Source organism: Ictalurus punctatus, chromosome 19, assembly GCF_001660625.3.
Source record: "Ictalurus punctatus breed USDA103 chromosome 19, Coco_2.0, whole genome shotgun sequence".
Lineage (NCBI taxonomy): Eukaryota > Metazoa > Chordata > Actinopteri > Siluriformes > Ictaluridae > Ictalurus > Ictalurus punctatus.
The window spans coordinates 6,001,083-6,018,011 of NC_030434.2; the positions used below are offsets into that span (position 1 = coordinate 6,001,083).

Consider the following 16,929-nt stretch of genomic DNA (forward strand, 5'->3'; position numbering starts at 1 on the left):
TTCACCAGTCTACAGTTAGGCAAACATTCTACAAATGGAGACACTTTGGGACTGTTGCTACTCTACCAAGAAGTGGGTGCCCAGACAAAATGACACCAAGAGCACAACAAAGACTCATCAATGAGGTAAAGAAACAACCCGGAATGACAGCCAAAGATTTGAAGGCATCATTGGAATTGGATAACATCTCTGTTCATGAGTCTACAATACGTAAAACATTGAACAAGCAGGGTATCTACGGCAGGACACCACGAAGGAAGCCACTGTTTACTAAAAAGAACATTGCTGCATGCCTGAAGTTTGCAAAAGAGCACATTGACACTCCACAGCGGTATTGGCAAAATGTTTTGTGGACTGTTGAAACTACGATTGAACTATTTGGAAAAACCACACAGCACTACATCTGGCGTAGAAAGGTCACGGCATATCATCATGAAAACATCCCAACCGTAAAGTATGGAGGAGGAAATGTCATGATTTGGGCCTGCTTTGCTGCATCAGGGCCTGGCCAGCTTGCAATCATTGAGGGGAAGATGAATTCCTAAGTATATCAGACAATTCTTCAGGATAATGTGAGAATGTCTGTACGTCAGCTGAAACTGTGTAGAAGTTGGATGATGCAACAGGACAATGACCCAAAACACCGGAGCAAGTCCACAACAGAATGGCCCAGACCTCAACGCAATAGAGATGCTATGGAATGACTTGAAGAGAGCCATACACATGAGACGTCCAAAGAATATGACAGAGCTAAAGCAGTTCTGTACGGAGCCCCCGTAGTGCCATGTAAAAAAAACAACAAAACAAAACAAAACAAAAAAAAAGCCGTGCACAATCCGTTCCCTCACTTTAGCAATCCGTTCCCTCAGTTTAGCAAACCGCACACACACCGTGTTAAAGTTGGGTTTATATCGGACATTCGCTGTACGTTCGAGCTTCTCTCTTCTATTTCTCAAGAAATGAACACACAAAAAGGACATAATGTTGTCTTAATAATGAGTATTGAGTGGACATAGAACCAATACAACTGAATATATTTTTAAGTTTTCTCTCGTTAAAGCCCGGAAGCGGAAGCAGGCTTTGGGAAGCGCAGGTCATAGCGAATTATGAGAAACAGAAATGATTAATTAATAGTTTATCTGGGTCTTCAGGCTATGCAGTCTGTTAGTTCACCTCACCTCCTGATCAAGGTTATAATCATAAACGAAAATGAACGATATAATGAAAACTAGGTGTGAGAAAACATTGTTGTTAACTGAAATCGAAATAAAAACGAGGCATTACCAAAAAACGATAACTAACTAAAACTGTATTGTCTGTTTGCAAAAGTAACTAAAATAAAATACAATTATAGAGTAAATGTCTTTAGTTTTCGTCTTTGTTAATGTCTTTCATAGAGCAAATATCTTTCAGAGTTGACATTTCTGACTGGGAACCTAGAAATTACGACATTCCATGTTAAATTGAACACAGCATAGTCCATGCTCCTCACCTGGCATCATGGCGGTACCAAAAGTCAGAAGAAAGTGGCAGAGTCCTATTTGGGATTACTTTGAATATGACTGTGTGTCACATAAAAGCAAGTGCCTTGCAGTGGAAGGTGGTGAAATACGTGGACAATTTATTAAAGGGAAAAATCCCACGAATTTGAAAGTACATTTGAGAAGCGCGCACAAGGAGGCTAACCTAGCTGACTTTAATAAGTTAAAGGAGAACGCCACGCCCCCCTCTAAGATGGATACGGCAAAGCAGAAATTAAAAGAGATCGTTAAGGATGTGAGGAAGCTGACCCTATGTGTAGATGGTTGGAGCAAGAGAGGATTAACAGCATCTTTCATGGGTGTGTCAGTTTATTTGTGCCCAGATCTACATTTTATGTACTGGTGTTATTGTTGAATACATATTTCTAAAATTGTATGATGTGTTTGTTGAGTTTTAATTACACTAATTTTTCTGGCCTTGACAAATAACCCATGTTACAAAAGACTAAAACTAACATTAAAACTATATAAAAACTAAACTAAAACTAAGCATTTTCAATAAATAGAAACTAAACTAGGCCCAGCAAACCCACTTTAAACACTAATTAAAACTAAACTGAATTTGAAAACAAAATAAAAAATAAAAACTAATGAAAAATGCAAAACTATAATAACCTTGCTCCTGATCCAAATCGTTCTTTATTTTGTCAGGTCACATTTGTCACGTCTGTTCCCTGGAAACAGAAATGATTAGTTCATCTCTCGAGTCTTTGGCTTCAGGTCATTGGTTCATCATGTGACCGGCCCATAGGCTGAATGCAGTGGGGCTGTGAAGTGATGAACGAACGACTCGAACCCGAAGACTGGAGAGGTGAACTAATCATTTCTGTTTCCAGTACAGAACCTATGGGGATGTTACAGCGCATGCGCAGTCAAAAATTACCAAATCATTCATGAACGACACATCACTACTGTGTATCCTGGATGTTTAGAAACTGAAGAGTGTCACGATTCCCCCTTGAAGCAGCGTGCTCGAAGCGCGAATGCGCGAGCACCTGCTTTTCCGCTGTTGACCGTAGGGACATCGGGACACGTGGGTTTTGTTTATGTCTGTCATGTCTCCTCCCTGTTCCGTCATTGGCTGGGAAGTCACGTGTGTCCGGATTACCCTCAGCTGTTAGCAATTGCGAGGGTAATCATGTCCACGTATATACCGCGCGCTTCCCAGCACACAACGCGGGAGATTAAGTAAGTAGTAAGTAATACGAAGTGTATGTTTGGCGTTAGTGTAGTCGTAGTCGTAGTCGTAGTCGTAGTCGTAGTCGTAGTCGGTGCTGGATATCGGCTTCCAGTTAATCGTCATAGTTTGTTTCTTGTTTTGGTTATCGACCTAGATTCCTGCCTAGCCCTGTGTATACCTGTTTGCCAATCGCCTGACCTCTTGCCTGTTTATGAATTACGTCTTGGATCACGTTTTGGATTTGTCTGCCTGTCTGTCTTCTAAATAAACACTGTTCATCCTGCGCTTGCATCCGCCTTATCTCTGCTCCGTCACGATTTGTGACAGAATCTTCCGCCGAAACATGGATGCAGCAGGAGAATGGAGGAAACGCGGAACCCGGAAGTCGACGCCAACCGTCCCTGCTATGGACTCCGTCCACTTCCCACAATGAACATTTATGGAGCTTTCGGACCCATTTGACGGATTTTTCGGTGCCCCAGAGTATTTCCTGGTAGACTGTCAATACTACTTCGCCAGTCTGTTAGACCCTAAGCCAGAGGAGAAGCAATGGCTCCGATTTATGTGGTCCCGGTTCTTTGGACCGGCCCGTCAGTGGGTTCAGCTCAAACTGGAGAAGCACTGTAGGAACCTGGACGGTGTAGAGCAGTTTGTGGGGGATTTCATGTTGCGATTCGGGAGTCCGGAGGCGAAGGAGGAGCTAGAACAACTTCTCAGGGGTGTAAGTCTGGAAGGCGAACCTGCCCTGCCGTTTACCCACTACTACAGGCAACGTCATACAGAGCTCAACCCTGAGATCCAAGCCAAGCCTCCAGTCAGGAAAGTCCAAGTCCCAGTCAAGTCTCATGTCCCTGATGTCCAAGTCCCAGTCAAGCCTGAAGTCCCTAAGGTCCAAGTCAAGCCTGAAGTCCCTAAGGTCCAAGTCAAGTCTGAAGTCCCTGAGATCCAAGTCAAGTCTCACGTCCCTGAGATCCAAGTCAAGTCTCACGTCCCTGAGCTCCAGGTCAAGTCTCACGTCCCTGAGCTCCAGGTCAAGTCTCATGTCCCTGAGCTCCAGGTCAAGCCTGGTGAAGCAGCGTGCTCGAAGCGCGAATGCGCGAGCACCTGCTTTTCCGCTGTTGACCTAGGTACATCGGGACACGTGGGTTTTGTTTATGTCTGTCATGTCTCCTCCCTGTTCCGTCATTGGCTGGGAAGTCACATGTGTCCGGATTACCCTCAGCTGTTAGCAGTTGCTAGGGTAATCATGTCCGCATATATACCGCGCGCTTCCCAGCACACAACGCGGAAGATTAAGTAAGTAGTAAGTAATACGAAGTGTATGTTTGGCGTTAGTGTAGTCATAGTCATAGTCATAGTCATAGTCATAGTCAGTTCGTGCTGGATATCCGCTTCCAGTTAATCGTCATAGTTTGTTTCTTGTTTTGGTTATCGACCTAGATTCCTGCCTAGCCCCGTGTATACCTGTTTGCCAATCGCCTGACCTCTTGCCTGTTTATGAATTACGTCTTGGATCACGTTTTGGATTTGTCTGCCTGTCTGTCTTCTAAATAAACACTGTTCATCCTGCACTTGCATCCGCCTTATATCTGCTCCGTCACGATTTGTGACAAAGAGGGGAAGTTGAAAGGACTATATAGTGTATATGCCATAAAAACCTGTTTTTCTTATGTAAATTCATTTATAATAAAGAAATCACTCACCTTTAGACAACAATCCTTGTCGTGTGAGATTAATATCACCGTTTCTGCCTTAAAGTTAAAATAAATAAATAAATAAATAAATTTTATAAAAAAAAAATAAATAAATAAATAAAAAACTTTTCCAACCGCTCCACAAAATGTAGCCGAGTCTGACGGAGAAACGCTTTCACTTTATGAAGGAGGATTCATTACAGGTGATGAGTCGTTTGGGAATGAGTCGACTCTTTGAGCCGGATCTTAAGGTAAACGTTGGGAGCTGACTCGCAAATCTAAACTCCTGTAATATATCCTTTTGCTGATAATTCATCAGCATTATGTTTTCATGATTCTCTAATGCATTTAATCACATTTTACAACGTACTAGCAGTAATTTATACTGCACTTATATAGGAAAGAGTCTGCGGTAAAGTTAGTTTCACTTTCACATATTCACATTTCTGTCTTCAGTAGCTTTAAAACAGAAGCTCAAAAAGGATAAAACATTTAAATTACTGTTATTCACAAACAAAACAATGAGCTACACCTTTTTTAGTAACTGATGCTGTTTAAAATACAGAGATTTTTACTAAGTCAAACGGTTACTGACTTTTAAATCATTTTTATTTGTGGAAAATATGCACTACTCTATAATGTACTACACTCTTTACTTTGGTTACTTTAACTAGGACAGATTTTTAATGCTTTTTTTTTTATTTGGAAAACTGTAAAACTACAGTAAAATACTGGAAGCAGGTTTTCCAGCTTTGTACCACAATTTTTACAGTGTGTTGCGTGTTTTCTTAACAAGAGTTGTACCCAAATCTGACTCCCCTTCATCACACAGGTGATAGGTGGTGCAGTGAGCTAACACTCTTCTGTTTACCACAGCCACTCATCCATCAGTTTTCACACAGCTAGCACCAATAACATACATGGAAGCGGTGTCTAAACTTAAATTAATAAACAGAAATTAAATTCATTTTGATAAAGGATACAAAAAACATGGCAGATCCATTTAACGTGGGAACTGCTGATGCTTCGACAGCGTTAAGAATAAATCTACCAGCTGCCAAAGCAAAACACATAGAACTGAATGTGTTTCATATAGAGTACTGTATTACTCTTCCCTTTGCACTTGCATATGAATGTCATTAAAATACTAACATTTTATCATAAAACAATTTTTTATGAATGTAGACTTTATACGAGCTCCTGCCCTTTTTCTATATTATTTAAAAGTTCCTCTATCAATATTAATTAGTAAACAATTATATTATTTAAAAAGCATTTGAATTCAAATTAACATGAGAGTGTGCACAAAACAATAGCAAATTAATCACAAGAAAGTCTGAGAATGTATCTATTTATTTGTCCGACTCGAGTCTGCAGACAGATTGTCTCATTGTTACACAATCGTGATGCGTCTCACTCCAACAGACAGACAGGTTTGCTTAGAAAATTACCTACCTATACCCAGAGCTTCTAAATATGACTAATAAATTAAGCCCTGACTCCATGAGCTCACAGGTGTGTTGTGATTGGCCAGGATTGAGTTCTATTAGAGGGGTGGCTGTGGCTCAGGTGGTAGGGTGGGTTTTCCACTAATCGTAGGGTTGGCGGTTCGATTCCCGGCCTGCATGACTCCACATGCCGAAGTGTCCTTGGGCAAAACACTGAATCCCAAGTTGCTCCCGATGGTAAGTTAGCGCCTTGCGTGGCAGCTCTGCTACCATTGGTGTGTGAGTGTGTGTGTGGGAATGGGTGAATGAGACACAGTGTAAAGCGCTTTGGATAAAAGTGCTATATAAGTGCGCCATTTAGAGCCTGGCTCCTTTACTTTTTCTGAGAGGTGTTTTCTCTGAATTGTGCAGTGTTTATTATTATTATTATTATTATTATTATTATTATTATTATTATTATTATTTAAACTTCTTGAATGTCTGACAGCTTGAACTTGCATGTTTTTCCCCAAGCATTACAAATTCAGTTTCTGCTGACTCTGATTTCACTCCATACAACACCTCTTTACAGCCTATAAACACACCACAGCTGCATCTGAAATCGTGTACTGTGACAGAGACACACTTCACAGCTGTTGAAACAGTACATACTAATCAGTATGTGTGTGTATTATGACTACAATCCCGGACATACTACCTACACCATGTTAGCATTGTCATTTGACCTTTGATGTCATCATAAACACAAAAATCAAACAGCCACCAGATTAAATCAACCGCACTAACGGCAAAACGCATATCAGGAAAGTTAACTGAATTAGTAATGTAATGTGGGCAGTGTTAACAGGCTGAGGTGAATTCGTTGCTGTTAGCTTGGCCAGCTAAGGCATGATGGAGGTCACACAAAAGTTTTCAAATGCTGTAACAACTGTTTATTTGTTTAAACCATCAACAATTTATTCGTGTACTGTTAAACACGTCCTGTTTAACCAAGCTTTAACCCTCAAAGACTGAAACCGCGGCCCACGGATAAAAATAACTGTTGTTCAAAAATGTTTAATAACTTTTGAACTGCTGATCCAATCTGTATACTTTAAAAGGTACCATAAAGTGTAAATACTCAGCTTTTCAGTGATATTACACTTGTCTCAGCTGAACGTTCATCGTGGTTATGCTATCACATTCTATGTATCACATTCTAACCAACCTATGCAGTTGGTTCCTCTGAGCCAAACAGGAACAGCTGTTGGTGTTTAGTGGCGTAGCAGCAGGGGGTCACAAGGTGACACATAAAACCTCAGGACTGTCCCTACTGAATCCAGTTCTGGTTGTTATATTATGTAAATACTTCTTATATAGTTTGTGAAAATTATATGCACCAGTTGTTCATTTGCACCTAGTATATTTCTCAATTTGTATTTGTGAATATCATTTGCACTGTTTGTATTTTTGTTGCACAAGACAGTTTTCACTACTTGTTTCACTGTTTGCATTTGTTCATGTTCTTTTATGGACACATCTACATTTTCAGTGAATAAAATACCCTTTTTCATTGAAAAATGCATAGAATAATATTGTAATAAATGGCTATAACTTGCTAAGGGAATGTTAGATGAAGACAAAATTTCATTTGGAAGTCTAAAACATCCAGGTATAACTTTATAAAGAAAAAAGAAGGTTTTGTTTGAGTCCACAATAAAAAAAAAAAAAAAAAAACACCACCATACTGTTTCTGGCATTTTTATAAATATTATACTGGTAATAAATCATTCTCAGACATTATTTTTTAAATTGGCACTTTAAATGAGCTAGATTGATAAAAAAAACTTCTCCCGTTTAAAATGATATATGGCACTTGATGCTGACTGCTAGAATATACAGGAGTCAGATTATACAGGAGTCAGATTTCCCAAAAATCGATCTAGGTCTTTTAAGGTTTAATACTTCAAAAGAGCTGGCACGCATTTTCTACACACAGTTTTTTTTTCTGAGCTTGTCCGCACCAGCCCCGCTGTATTATGGGAATTTGATTAAATTTTGGGGAATTTTTGATTCTATAAATTCCAGTGGTTTCAGTACCGCGACATACAACCCCAGTTCCAAAAAAGTTGGGATGCTGGGTAAAATGTAAATAAAAAGACAATGCAATGATTTGCAGATCTCTTGAACCCACATGTTATTCACAGTAGAACATAGAAAACATATCAAATGTTTAAACTGAGTAAATGTACAATTTTCACAAAATTTTAAGAGACACAGGTTTTTGAACTGAGCACTGATAAAGAAATGATGGTCTCTCTCCTCTTTAGTCCTCTTAACTTTAGAGGATGCTGCGTCCATGGTTTCCAAAAAGAATTTCAAGTTTAGTTTCGTCTGATCACAGAACAGTTTTCCACTTTGCCTCAGTCCATTTTAAATGAGCTTTGGCCCAGAGAAGACAGCTGCATTTCTGGATCATGTTCATATATGGCTTCTTCTTTGCCTGATAGAGCTTTAACCAGCATTTGTGGATGGCACGGCGAACTGTGTTCACAGACAATGAGTTCTGGAGGTGATTCTGAGCCCATGCAGTGATTTCCATTACAGGATCATGCCTGTTTTTAATGCAGTGCCGCCTGAGGGCCCGAACATCACTGGCATGCAGTATTGATTTTCACCCTTGTCCCTTGCGCACAGAGATTTCTCCAGATTCTCTGAATCTTTGATGATATTATGTACTGGAGATGATGAGATATTCATAGTCTTCACAATTTTACATTGAGGAACATTATTCTGAAAATGTTCCACAAATTGTAGACACAGATTTTCACAGATTGGTGAACCTCTGCCCATCTTTACCCCTGAAAGACTCCGCCTCTCTAAGATACTCTTTTTATACCCAATCATATTACTGCCCTGTTCCCAAGTAACCTCCAGCTGTTTCTTTTTAGTAACACTTACTTTTCCAGCCTTGTGTTGCCCCCGTAGCAACTTTTTTGAGACATGTTGCGGCCATCCAATTCAAAATTACCTTATTTGTTCTTAAAATGGTACATTTACTCAGTTTAAACATTTGATATGTTTTCTAGGTTCTATTGTGAATAACATGGGTTTATGAGATTTGCAGATCATTGCATTGTCTTTTTATGTACATTTTACACCACGTCCCAACTTTTTTGGAATTGGGGTTGTAAAATGGTCATTTCTGGAGGTGTGGTGAAGACGCCCCAATACAAAAAAATTACAGATCACCAAACATACACAAAATACGGGGTTTTTATGTTTAACTATTCAAATGTTTAACTAATTTTTCGATATTTAAAAAAAAAAAATAAGAAGACGAAGAAGATAAATTAACTGTCAAACTGTTAAATCAAACGTAAACTTTGCTGTTTGTGTATAAATAAAGTTGTGAATGATAATGATGATAATTATGAGTTTTTAATGTTTGTTTATTGTCTTTTCTCCTACTGTGTAGTTCACCATTTCACACACAACCCATAACTCCCGGTTCCAACTGAGAGAAATGTGACGGAATATATTTAAAAACACATGATGTTTGTTCCACACTGATAAAATGATATTCCCCAAACCTTCTGAATGTTTAATTCAGGAGAAACTGAAGAGAGGAAGTTGAAAGGTCTGAACTTCACGCGCTGCAGATTTCCTACAGCTGATTTTAAACCAGTTTTATTTACAATATATCATCATTCTTCTTATATAAAGTCATTTATAATAAAGAAATCACTCACCTTTAGTCAACAATCCTTGTTGTGTGAGATTAATATCACCGTTTCTACCTTTTTCCAACTGCTCCACAAAATGTAGTCGAGTCTGAGGGAGAAACACTTTCACTTAAGGAAGGAGGATTCATTACAGGTGATGAGTCGTTCAGGAATGAGTCGACTCTTTGAGCCAGATCTTTAGGTGAACTTTTCCTGTTTTGCGCAATGATGTTTAATGTCCCCGACAAGTAACATGTTAGTATCATTATTTCCTCGTATCCAGGTTTTGGCATTAAAAATGAGGTCATCTCATTTGATATGCAGCAGTGTTTTCTATGAGTGGAGGATGAACTTTAAACCTCAGTATCGCAATCGTGTGGTGTGTATCCCTGGGCCCAGCTCGGTTTGTTTGCTGTCTTGCTGACTGCTAAATAAACCTGCTTCCTCTGAATCCAGTTTCATGAGTTCTGCTATTTTATTTCTCTAAAAATACAAGTCAGACAGCTTAATTAAGTTCATAGTTTAAATTTGTGAGCTGGCAGGGCCAGTGCAGGTTGAAGAAGCCAAAAAATCCTGCACATGCAAGAAAACTCAGTAACACTACATCAATACAGTTGATAGTATTACAGTGAAACTGCCTCTGTCTAATACATAGTGTCATCTTAGTGACAATTGTCTTAGTGACTTCACATTTTGTAAATGTTTCAATAAGTATTTTTCAAGTAACAGATTTTTGTATTTTTTGTTCCAGTGGCAGACAAAGTTTGTGTGGAAATTGTGAATGAGCATCATTGGATGTTGATGGTGACAGCAAGAGTGTCACGAGATGGAGGCTGTGACTGAAGCAAGTGCAGGTTTGGCAGATTTAATATCAACATAGTCCAAGGGTAAGGCAGAAACCCATAGTCAATAAACAGGCAGAGGTCAGGTGTTCAGGCAAAACTAGGCAGGGCAGATAATCAAAGTCAAAGGGGTAAATAAAGGTCAAAACTCAGAATGGTAAAACACGATAACAAGGCTTGGACAACGACAGAGACTAGACAGCTGTACGTTTACTTCGCAAAGTTCAAACGTTCACAAGGTCTCTTTATAAGCTGTGTTTTGATTGTGTGTGAGATTGGGTGCAGGTGTGTGTGTTTATATCTCCGGAGAAGGTGAGCGTGTGTGTATGGGAAGTGTAGTCCTCTTCGGCCATGTTTGTAGTTTGTGGTACCTCCTGGGAAATGTAGTTGCTGGTTTGCTGTGATACTCTTGCTACTTCAAGCTGTGTATCTATAGTGATGTATACATTCCACATAATTAGATATTTACTAATTCAATTTGGACATGCATACATGCTCTCATTTATTATTAAGAAAGTCTACACAATACCCCACATTGTAGAATTTCACTATTATCCTTCTGTGTAATGTATTTTGTGTTTCCATGTCAACAATAAAAGGTTTTGTACCCACATAAGAAAATAACCCTTTTCTTGGATCCACTGGGGGAAACTGATGGAATGATTAAGGTGTGCCTGGAGTCTACAGGTTAAATTTGACTTTAAAATGTAGTTGTACTTGTGTCCTTTGAGTTGTTAAATGATGATGTGCAACAGCTTTCACATATGTAGTGTTCACATTCTTTACAGTATTCATGAGAAAAAAAAGATGCAATGTTTCTCCCTCATAGATGTCAGTAAGATCATCCTGTGGTGTCCAAGCCTTAAAAGTGATTGTGAAATGTCGTTACCTAAACATTGTTTTCAAACAAAAGTCAGTAACAATTAGAGTGAAGATCTGCTTTTATTCATGGAGGTTTTATTAAATGTGGTAATAAAATACGTATACTATATCTAATACTTAAAATTTGATGCTTGATTTGTTTGTAATCAATTAGAGAAAAAAAAATCATAGATCGTGCATTCCTCATGCCATTCTGCTAATCAAAGTTCTCTACAGTTTGCAGAGAGAATTTTACAGGGGAGGCGATAAATCTAATGTAAAAAAAAAAAATAAAAATAAATGAAAAGGATATTTTTATGGTTGCCGTGGTAATCACAACAATTTTCTGCATAATCAGCATCAACTAATAAAGGAATGGTTAATGTTGTGCTCATTTTGGGTCGACATGTACAGTAAGATTACTTACTTTCCACTGTAAACTACGTGCTGTAGAAAATTCCAGGTTTAATCAGAACACAACATTTATGTTGGTGAGAACTTCCAAAAATCGTAGGAATAATAATAATATTAGCAGTCAGTTAATTTAGAGATCACCTGTATTTAGGGATACCCTATAATGCAAAACTTATGTACCACTACACGTCCCTGTTTCCTCAGGTCTGCTGTGACGGCTGTCAGAGGTGGTACCACCATGAATGTTTACAGAGACCTCCAGGGGATTAGGAGTACTTGTCCCCTATATGCATGTAATGGTGTCCCTTGTTGTAACATTTTATTTATTAACCGAACAAATAACCCAATTAGGTTATATTTTCTCCCACTTCTCTTTGTTGGTTTGTTTGTTTGTCTGTCAGCAGGATCCAGAAAAAGGGGCGCATCCTGGAATATATATATATATATATATATATATATATATATATATATATATATATATATATATATATATATATATATATATATATATATTTGCTTTAGAAACAAAGTTTTGACCGTATTTAATTTATTATTTACTCATTGTTTATTTTATGAGTTATATTTTTATATTATTGATAGAATATTCCTTTTATTACTGATATATTTATTTTATTTATGCTTTTTTCTCAAAAGTCACTGCATTTTAAAATATTGTGTTGTTTCTTGTGATGGTGTTCATTATATAATTACAATAAATTCTGTATATGTTCTGTGAGGGAAATTACTCATTTTTACCTTGTAATAAGTTTGTTCTTGTTCTGTTTCATTCTCATGTGAGGATAACGCCTAAGAAGACCATGTCATGTCACTGAGATCAGTACAGAATGTTTATCTGCTTACAGACACACAAACATGTTCGTCTGTTCAAGGCTCATCTAAACATCTTCCAAGATCCTAAAACAAAGCCTGTTTAAACTGCCTCAAACTGCTTCTTATCGGTACACAGAATTATGTCACGCTCTGAGTTTCATACATATAGTAGTGGTTCAGTACAAGGGCAGCAGAGCGCTCTCATTATTCTATCCTGCTTTATTCTGTCCTGTATTAACCATCTTTCTGTAATAAACCTTTTTGCCTTCAGAGGACAAGTCTGCAAGTGTTGTCTAAATTCCATGACAATTTGGCATCTCCTGGCTGGGCTGCGCGAGTCTTTCAGCTTTTCTGGACAACAAGCAAACCGGAGGACGCTCGTGGAAAAGTTTTCACCCTGAAATCCATGTTGATACAGGTGGTTTGCCCTTTGTTGTGCAGAGCGAAAGACCGACGCAGACTTACCACTGACCACTGAATCATAAAAAAAAACAGCCTTAAGGTGAATTTTATAAAGTCATTGTGTATTGCTGTCTCTATGGAAGGGAGTCAGTGATATAAGAAATGCGTGTATTACATTGAGCGATTTCTTATAAGAAGTTCCGTGAACTTCGCCTCTGCGACGGCAGAGATCTTGGTGTTTCTTAGATCACAGCTTCAAAACTAAGATATATACCGACGGGTATATATATAGAGAGAGATATAATAACGGTAAAATTATTTGCTAATGGAAAGAGTCCGTTTCAAGGAATAAATAAGTAAAGATAGTACTTATTAAGAAGCACAAGAGGCACAATATTTTTACGGCGGGTTATTATGAAGTGGCATGCCCCATTGACTCATTCCATCATATCAGCGGTACATGATATATTTGGCAAATTTAACGCACAAGTAAATTCTACTGATATATATATATATATATATATATATATATATATATATATATATATATATATATATATATATATGTGTGTGTGTATATATATATAAATGTCTTTATAGTATGTGTTCGTATCTCAGAACTTTCATTCTTATCTATTCCAGTCTAGAAGCACCGCTCAGAGAGATGGCATATGCAACAGGTTGGACAGCTCATTCTCAGGTAAGTTGGATCCAGTTGGTGCAGAATGTGCACGTGCCGTAGCAGCAGCTGAGAAAGCTGTGGTGACCTGGTAGGTTACTCAGAATTGAACTTCTTGGTTCCACTTGAGGTGTTGTTACTCCTACTTGAACAGAAATCCTCACACCTGTCCACCCAATGGTGGCTACACCATAACATTATACTACTAGACATGCCGAATGTCACTATAAAACAATGTACTGTCCTTAACCCTGCTACTCTTCTTCCAACAGAGGGAGATGGTGTTGTACTGACTAACGAACTCTGCTCTCCTAGAGTCTACCTGAAGTCTACCTCTACTCTATTGGAAAACCCAGATCTGATCCTCTTTGTGGATGGGTCAGCGTCACTTGACCCAGACACTGGTAAAAATCGAGTGGGCTATGCAGTAGTGACCACACACGAGACGGTCTGTCAGGAAGTCTCCCCTCAAACCTTTCAGCACAAGCAGCTGAACTGTATGCCAGCATGAAGACATCCTGAGGGACAGTCAGTAAATATCTACACAGACAGTAGATATGCCTTTGAGGTAGTACATGATTTGGGGACAATTGGGAAACACAGGAACTTCCTGACGAGTTCAGGAACACACATAGCCCACCACAAACTAGTCTCTGAGCTGCTGGACACAGTCCTACTCCCAAAAACTATTGCAGTATGCAAATGTGATGCACACACTAACAAATTAGACCCTGTTTTCCTAGGAAACGCTCGAGCAGACAGTGCAGCAAAGTAAGCAGCTGCATCTATGGTCCCAAAACTCAAAAGAAAATAATCACTCCTCCTTTACAGCTTTCAGATCTCCAAGCACGGGCTACGCGGACAAGTAAAAGGCTGTGTGGCACAAAGCAGGCTGCACGGTTGTTGGTGGAGTTTGGCAGTACTCCCAGGGCTGTCCTTGTCTTCAAAGTTGACACATGGCAGGGACCATGTGTCAAAAAGGGGGAAGGATAGCTGTGATAAAGCATTGGTTTCTCTAATTACTCTAATAATAATAATAATAATAATAATAATAATAATAATAATAATAATTTTGTTTACACTGTTTGCGCAACTCATAACGTGGCTTGAGGTTTGAAGGCAAAGAAGGCCACGTCCCTACATCCAAACAGGACTCAGATGCGGTAGTGATAATGATAATCTCCAGTGATAAGGGCACACCTTCTGTGAGCCATGCCCTTTAGTAGGTGGGTGAATATTTGGGTATTGACTTAAAGCAGCACTGTGCATATCATCCAGCTAGTGGTGGGGTGGTAGAGAGAGAAAATGAGACACTAAAAAACAGGTTGAGCAAATGCTGTTCTGAAACAGGCTTAGGATGGCCTTAGCCCTTTGGGATACTGTTTGGGAGACCTCCACACACAGGAATTGGACCTGTGACAGCTCCTCTTCCCAACGCTGCAGCATGTGATGATGCAATGTTAAATTACTGTGCAACCCTGTCCTCTGCTCTGCACTCTATCCACAAGCAGGTAAAGGCAGCATTTCCAGCTCCAGCCACGGGTCCGCTGAATGATCTGAAACCCAGAGAATGGATCGTGATCAAGGATTTCTGCAGGACCAGGTGGAATAAGCCACGGTGGTCTGGGCCATTCTAGATCCTTTTCGTCACTCACTCCATGGTAAAGGCCAGCCAGAGAGCGATGGGGATGCATGCGAGCTACTGCAGGAGTGTGCCAGAGCCGAGCACTGAGCTGGAGAGGACAGACTGCAATAGGAGAACTAGACTGTAATTCTCCATCAAGAGGCCTCTAGGAGGACCTACGCTCACGAGCAACGATCTGCATATACACACCCACACACATGATGCACTATACCCCCCGACACATCAACACACCAATCCCACGAGACTCCACAATAGACTGTCTTAAGTGGTATCTAGTAGCCTACGAAATCACGGACATGTAGTTTTTGGAGAAAATGTTGATGACAGGATACTTTATATCCTCAAAAAAAAAAAACCCTAGCGCCTTCATTATTTCTGTTTTATGATGAATTCAGTTGAACCGTGAAAGGATTCTGAAGTTCTGATGTATTCACAGCATTGCAATTTCTCTGTTAATTTTAGTTATCATATTTTGTAATGATAAAATGGGGAGAATGTGAGGGAAATTACTCATTTTTACCTTGTAATAATTTTGTTCTTGTTCGGTTTCATTCTCATGTGAGGATAACGACTAAGAAGGCTATGTCATGTCACTGAGATCAGTACAGAATGTTTATCTGCTTACAGACACACAAACATGTTCGTCTGTTAAAGGCTCGTCTAAACATCTTCCAAGGTCCTAAAACAAAGCCTGTTTGAACTGCCTCAAACTGCTTCTTATCGGTACACAGAATTATGTCATGCTCTGAGTTTCATACATATAGTAGTGGTTCAGTACAAGGGCAGCAGAGCGCTCTCATTATTCTATCCTGCTTTATTCTGTCCTGTATTAACCATCTTTCTGTAATAAACCTTTTTGCCTTCAGAGGACAAGTCTGCAAGTGTTGTCTAATTTCCATGACAGTTCGCAATGAATTTGTTTGTGCATGCATTTCCCAAATGAAGAGTTTAGGTGAATATGTTTAACCACTAGGTCTAAAGGTTTCATTCATATTATACTTTCCTAGTGAGAGAATTTTGTCTCTGTTGGTCCCAGCATCAAATACTTTTGAGAGTATAATTATAGGTGGCATAAGTGATAAGTGGAATAAGCTTCATGGATGTGACACTTTCATAGCAGGGGGTGCATTTCCTGGCAGTCTGACTTGCCATGAAATGCATTTTACATATTATATATACAATAGCATAATGTTATATGCTACTGATACATTATTATTACAGTATATCAACATGATATTTTGCAAGCTTCTATTGTAGGCTGATCTAATCCAGACAAACAGTAATATTTAATACGCTGAGGAGTCTAGTGGACTTAAACAGCACTGCATCTGTGCCCTCTGTGTCTGGAAGAATTTCACCAGCTTGTTCTCAGACAGCTTGCCTAGTCCTCACCCTCCTGCTAAACTATTGGTAAACAATACTCTATCACAGTGTGCGGATTATACATTGACTTTCAGGGGGTCAGCATTTTTGGTTTGCCCAGATTAACTAGTTCGTGTAATGCAGTTGGGTACCGTGTGATTCACGTCTGTATGGAACACACATGACTAACATTAGGCATTCTCAAATGCTTTGCCTAGACAGAAAGTCACTTCAGATGAGAGCATTCATCGTTGAGGAAAACTATGGGATCAGAATTGTGTTGGCCATACTTCATTCACTGTACTGCATCCTTAAAACAGCACATG

The 16,929-nt window shown here is 39.1% G+C and overlaps 2 protein-coding genes and 1 long non-coding RNA gene across 4 annotated transcripts in view; 1 reads left to right on the forward strand and 2 right to left on the reverse strand.

Annotated features, from left to right (window-relative positions):
• LOC108261106 (uncharacterized) overlaps positions 1-9,959 on the reverse strand; it is a 30,102-nt gene extending 20,143 nt beyond the window's left edge. The window contains exon 1 of one of the 2 annotated variants that reach the window (XM_053688275.1): positions 9,595-9,959. The gene's annotated coding sequence lies outside the window, so the exon portion shown is untranslated. Of the gene's footprint in view, positions 1-4,424; positions 4,785-9,594 lie in introns of those variants that run through there. The other variant, XM_053688276.1, reaches the window with a different exon arrangement.
• LOC108261104 (ribonuclease inhibitor-like) overlaps positions 1-16,929 on the reverse strand; it is a 90,303-nt gene that overhangs the window by 63,105 nt on the left and 10,269 nt on the right. The gene's annotated exons all lie outside the window — the stretch shown is intronic.
• Positions 2,488-13,411, forward strand: LOC108261394 (uncharacterized). The gene is made up of 5 exons (XR_008398381.1): positions 2,488-2,729; positions 10,319-10,421; positions 11,889-11,977; positions 12,548-12,643; positions 12,787-13,411. It is a non-coding gene; the product is annotated as an uncharacterized LOC108261394 (long non-coding RNA).